Source organism: Ascaphus truei, chromosome 22 (assembly GCF_040206685.1).
Source record: "Ascaphus truei isolate aAscTru1 chromosome 22, aAscTru1.hap1, whole genome shotgun sequence".
In the NCBI taxonomy this organism is placed as follows: Eukaryota; Metazoa; Chordata; class Amphibia; order Anura; family Ascaphidae; genus Ascaphus; species Ascaphus truei.
In genome coordinates this window covers 12,329,312-12,335,311 of record NC_134504.1, presented here as the reverse complement: position 1 = coordinate 12,335,311, position 6,000 = coordinate 12,329,312, and positions in this window count along the sequence as shown.

Here is a 6,000-nt window from a genome sequence, read left to right as displayed (position 1 = left end):
GGAGGCAGTGGGAAGGGGGGGTGGGAGGCGGTGGGAAGGGGGGGTGGGAGGCGGTGGGAAGGGGGGGTGGGAGGCGGTGTGAAGGGGGGGAGGCGGTGGAAAGGGGGGTGGGAGGCGGTGGGAAGGGGGGTGGGAGGCGGTGGGAAGGGGGGTGGGAGGCGGTGGGAAGGGGGGGAGGCGGTGGGAAGGGGCGGAAGGCGGTGGGAAGGGGGTGGGAGGCGGTGGGAAGGGGTGGTGGGAGGCGGTGGGAAGGGGGGCTGGGAGGCGGTGGGAAGGGGGGGGGGAGGTGGTGGGAAGGGGGGGGGGAGGCGGTGGGAAGGGGGGGGGAGGCGGTGGGAAGGGGGGGAAGGGGGGAGGCGGTGGGGAAGGGGGGGGGCGGTGGGAAGGGGGGGGAGGCGGTGGGAAGGGGGAGGGGAGGCGGTGGGATGGGGGGGGGGAGGCGGTGGGAAGGGGGGGAGGCGGTGGGAAGGGGGGGTGGAGGGAAGGTGGGGGGGTGGAGGGGGGGGGGTGGAGGGGAGGTGAAGGGGGGGTGGAGGGGAGGTGAAGGGGGGGGAGTGGAAGGGAGGTGAAGGGGGGGGGTGGAAGGGAGGTGAAGGGGGGGGTGGAAGGGAGGGGGGGTGGAGGGGAGGTGAAGGGGGGGGGGTGGAAGGGAGGGGGGGTGGAGGGGAGGTGAAGGGGGGGGGTGGAGGGGAGGTGGTGAAGGGGGGGGTGGAGGGGAGGTGAAGGGGGGGTGGAGGGGGGGGAGGTAAATGGGGAGGTGAGGGGGGGAGGTGAAGGGGGGTGGAAGGGAGAAGTGGAGTGAGGGGAGGTGAAAGGGGGTGAGGGGAGGTGAAGGCCGCTCACTCACCCGTCCGGCAGGTCCCACGTGGATCTGAGGCGGGAGGCAGCGTGTTGTGGCCGCTCTCCCGCTGTGTCCCGGGCGCTCGCTCGCTCCCCCGCTGACTGTAGCGGCGCCGGGGGGGGGGGTATCGGGGAGACACTGACACTGGAGGGGAGGGGGGGTGGAGGGGAGGTGAAGGGGGGGTGGAGGGGAGGTGAAGGCCGCTCACTCACCCATCCGGCAGGTCCCACGTGGATCTGAGGCGGGAGGCAGCGTGTTGTGGCCGCTCCCCCGCTGTGTCCCGGGCGCCACCATCTTGGGCACTCGGCGCCGCGAGGCAGGCTGCATGGCCACTGGCTGTTCCCCCGCCGGGAAGGGGTGAGTTGTAGCGCCGGTGAGGGGGGGGCATGTATATGTGGGGGGGGGGGGAAGAGGTGGGAGATATAGAGGGGGGGTCTCGCACGGCCGCTGACACTGGGTGGGGGGGGGGGCGCTGAAGGGGTAATAATAGTGTGTGTGTCCCGCTGAATGTAGCGGCGCCGGGGGAGGGGGGGGGTCGGGGTGAAAGCGCGGGAGACACGGGGAGAGGAGGAGGTGCGCGCGGGTGCTGCTAACTGTGAGCCCCGCTAATGTATGTAACAGTGTGTGTGTGTGTGTGTGTGTGTGTGTGTCACTGTGTGTGTGTCTGTCATTGTGTGTGTGTCTGTCACTGTGTGTGTGTGTCCCTGTGTCCGTGTGTGTGTGTGTGTGTGTGTGTGTGTGTGTCACTGTGTGTGTGTCTGTCATTGTGTGTGTGTGTCCCTGTGTGTGTGTGTCCCTGTGTGTGTCCCTGTGTGTGTGTGTCCCTGTGTGTGTGTGTCCCTGTGTGTCCTTTGGCCCGTCACTCCGCCTCAGGCCAATGAGAGGTGTGCGGGGGCGGGCCAAGGGACCAATCAGATTTCCCCTAGGGACACCGGACATCCAGGCAGGCAGGCAGGCATGCATGCAGGCAGGCAGGCAGGCAAACATACAGTGCTTTCACTAATATAGTATAAGATATATATATATTAAACAATTCTTTAATAAGTAATCGTTTGGGCTCTGAATGTTACACGCCCTGGAGAGTATTTACCGTTTCGGACACATTTTGCTACAACAGATATTTGTGGGTTAAGTTTATAGTTTTTTTTCTATAATAAACAGGGACCTGAGACCCTGGCAGATATATTAATTTACATATTTTTGCATAATTATTGGATGGTGGCAGTGTATAGCAATGATTGCAATTGAGTAAGGGGTTAATATTAAGTCACTGGAGGTACCTTGCGGAGGAGAAAGGTGAGTTGGCCAGAGTAGCCGTGTGTATTAACCCTGGCTGCATATGTAAGCCGCGTGCCCACTTTTGTGCAGCTTGTGACAGATGGTTTATGGGGACGGATTGAGGGAAGATATTGTGTATTTGAGGGACATTTGCGAAGGTGAAGCATGGGACAGATTGCGAGCTGAGTATTAACCCTTGTCCCGTATGCAGGTCACGTACTCACAGGTGTGTCGTACGTGACATTGTCTCATAAGCGGAAAATGTAATTCCTTCCTGACTCCAAATATTGGCCATCCGATTTCTCCCTGGATAAACATCCTTCCCATGTTTACTTATTTGGTATATCCCTGTATACTTTCCCTTTCTAAAAAGATGTATTTGAATTCCCCTGTGTTTATATCTGCATTTTCGTATATATGATATCTGGATTCTCCTAAATTATATCTGTATTTTCCTGTGTTATATCTGAATTCTCCTGTGTAATATCTGTATTTTCCTATATTATATTTGTATTCTCCTGTATTATATCTGTATTTTCCTATATTACATCTGGATTCTTCTGTATTATATCTAGATTATGTCTAGATTTTCTAGTATTATATCTGGCTTTTCCTGTATTATATCTGGATTATCCTGTGTTATATCTGCATTCTCCTGGATTATATCTGGATTCTGCTGTATTTTCCTGGATATCTGAATTTCCCTGGATTATATCTGGATTCTCCTGTGTTATATCTGGATTCTGCTGTATTATACCTTTATTCTCCTATATTATATTTGGATTCTCCTATATCATATCTGGATTTTCCTATATTATATCTGTATTCTCCTGTATCATATCTGGATTTTCATGCCTTCTCTTTTATATCTGGATTTTCCTGGATTCAATCTGAATTTTCTTGATTCTACTGCATTATATCTGCATTTTCTGTATTATACCTGGATTTTTTTTAATATTGTATCTGGATTCCCTTATACAGGCATACCCCGCTTTAAGTACACTCACTTTAAGTACACTCGCGAGTAAGTACATATCGCCCAATAGGCAAACGCCAGCTCACGCATGCGCCTGTCATCACGTCCTGAACAGCAATACCGGCTCCCTACCTGTACCGAAGCTGTGCGCAAGCAGGGAGACTATAGAGCCTGTTACAAATGCGTTATTTACATCAGTTATGCATGTATATAACGATTGCAGTACAGTACAGGCATCGATTAGTGGGGAAAAGGTAGTGCTTCACTTTAAGTACATTTTCGCTTTACATACATGCTCCGGTCCCATTGCGTACGTTAATGCGGGGTATGCCTGTATTGTATCTGGATTCTCCTGGATTATATCTGGATTCTCATGATAATTCTGGATTATAGCTGCATTTTCATATCTGGATTTTTCTGGATTGGATCTACATTTCCCTGATTCTTCTGAATTTTCCTGTATTATATCTGTATTCTGATTGATTATATCTGGATTTCCCTGGATTATATTTGGATTCTCCTGTGTTACAGTATATCTGAATTCTTCTGTATTATATCTGGTTTTCATTTATACTATAATCTGGATTCTCCTGTATGTTTTACATTGCACAAACAGATTGCAATAAATGAGCGTATGATAAGAACATGTAGTAATAAAAGTAATACGCTGGCACATGCCAAGCGCACCCCTGCCAGGGGACATTAACCCCTTCACTGCAGTATCTCTGTGCACGAGCAAATATTATTTGGGGGATATCCGTGAAACAGACAATGAGTTCCGTGTATCAGTGTCATGCAACTCGTCAGATATGACACAATCCCCCCAACACGCCTGTGCCCCCAGCCCCCCACTAACACGCGTTCTCGGTATCTGTACCCCCAGCTCCCTACTAACATGCGTGATCTGTGTTTGTGCCCTGTACTTAGTTCAGAAAGGAAGCAGCCACTTTCCCATGGAAAACTCAAGACGCTGTCAGATTCTGTGCGTGGTAGTGGGAGGCGCCAGGATCCGATTCTGTGTGTGGACGTGGGAGGCGCCAGGATCCGATTCTGTGTGTGGACGTGGGAGGCGCCAGGATCCGATTCTGTGTGTGGACGTGGGAGGCGCCAGGATCCGATTCTGTGCGTAGACGTGGGAAGCGCCAGGATCCGATTCTGTGTGTGGACGTGGGAGGAGCCAGGATCCGATTCTGTGTGTGGACGTGGGAGGCGCCAGGATCCGATTCTGTGTGTGGACGTGGGAGGAGCCAGGATCCGATTCTGTGTGTGGACGTGGGAGGCGCCAGGATCCGATTCTGTGTGTGGACGTGGGAGGCGCCAGGATCCGATTCTGTGTGTGGACGTGGGAGGAGCCAGGATCCGATTCTGTGTGTGGACGTGGGAGGCGCCAGGATCCGATTCTGTGTGTGGACGTGGGAGGCGCCAGGATCCGATTCTGTGTGTGGACGTGGGAGGCGCCAGGATCCGATTCTGTGTGGACGTGGGAGGCGCCAGGATCCGATTCTGTGTGTGGACGTGGGAGGCGCCAGGATCCGATTCTGTGTGTGGACGTGGGAGGCGCCAGGCTCCGATTCTGTGTGTGGACGTGGGAGGCGCCAGGATCCGATTCTGTGTGTGGACGTGGGAGGCGCCGTGACGGTAGGGGTAAATGTGACTGCGTTTAATAAAGATCAAGTCTATCATTACCCCTACCTGTCAGTAATACAGTGTATCATGCTATGTGTATGTATGTCTATGTACTATGTCTTAGCCTGAATCCAGCACCTCAGGGACCAGGGGGTCAATTTTGGTTTCAGTAGAAATGTTGCAAAAGCTCTCTGTAACCTTTCCATGGAACATTTTATGTAACTACCGTTATGTTGCATTTCAACCCACCAATCGGGATGGGCACGTTGACAGAACTTGGCCCTGAATGTTGCGAGTTAGTGTATAAAAAGGTGGGGAGGGAGACCCCTAGCTTGACCGAAGGGGTTGCAGTAGCTGTTAGCTCGGGCTTTTAGCTGCAGCTCAAGTTTCTGTACCAGGGGGGATTCCAGCTGCAGTGTCTACTCCAATGCTGGTGCCTGGAGTCCTGTTCCAGAGAGCGCTGCAGGGAAGCAGGAACCAGGGGAAATCTCTGCAAATAGGTCCCTGCAACTAGCGGTGCAGTGTATCCCCAGTTGGGTACGTGTTGTCTGTTCATATGTAAAGTTGTGGTCATTTCTCTTTCCAATAAATTCATTTTATAAACTCTTGTGTTTCTGTCTGGCAAATTGGTCCCTGGTGTGATCGTTCTGGTCTCCTGTGACAGGCGCCAGGATCTGATTCTGTGCGTGGACGTGGGAGTCGTTAGGATCAGATTCTGTGCGTGGACGTGGGAGGCGTTAGGATCAGATTCTGTGCGTGGACGTGGGAGGCGTTAGGATCAGATTCTGTGCGTGGACGTGGGAGGCGTTAGGATCAGATTCTGTGCGTGGACGTGGGAGGCGTTAGGATCAGATTCTGTGCGTGAACGTGGGAGGCGTTAGGATCAGATTCTGTGCGTGGACGTGTGAAGCATCCGGAACTCACTTACACATTATAGCCATGAAGGACTTTTCAACGCGGAAGGTTTGAACGTGGCTCGCGAGGCCTAAAAGACATAAGTTCACCCCCACAATATTTGGCCTTCTGCACAAAGTTCACCCCCCACTATATTTGGCCTTGGCTGACGGTTACAAGTCCCAAACAACCCATGCTAACACCCACCTACAGGGCCCCCTCTCTGCCCCGTCCCCAGGACCCTACTTGTGCAGTGGGGCCTCACCCAGTGGCTACAGGGGCAGCCCTAACATGGGACCTGGGCCCCTCCGGAAGGCCTCATTTCTGTCATCGCCGTCTGTGGGGGCTCCCCTCTGCTGCACAGAAAGAGACCCAGGGGTGTGGG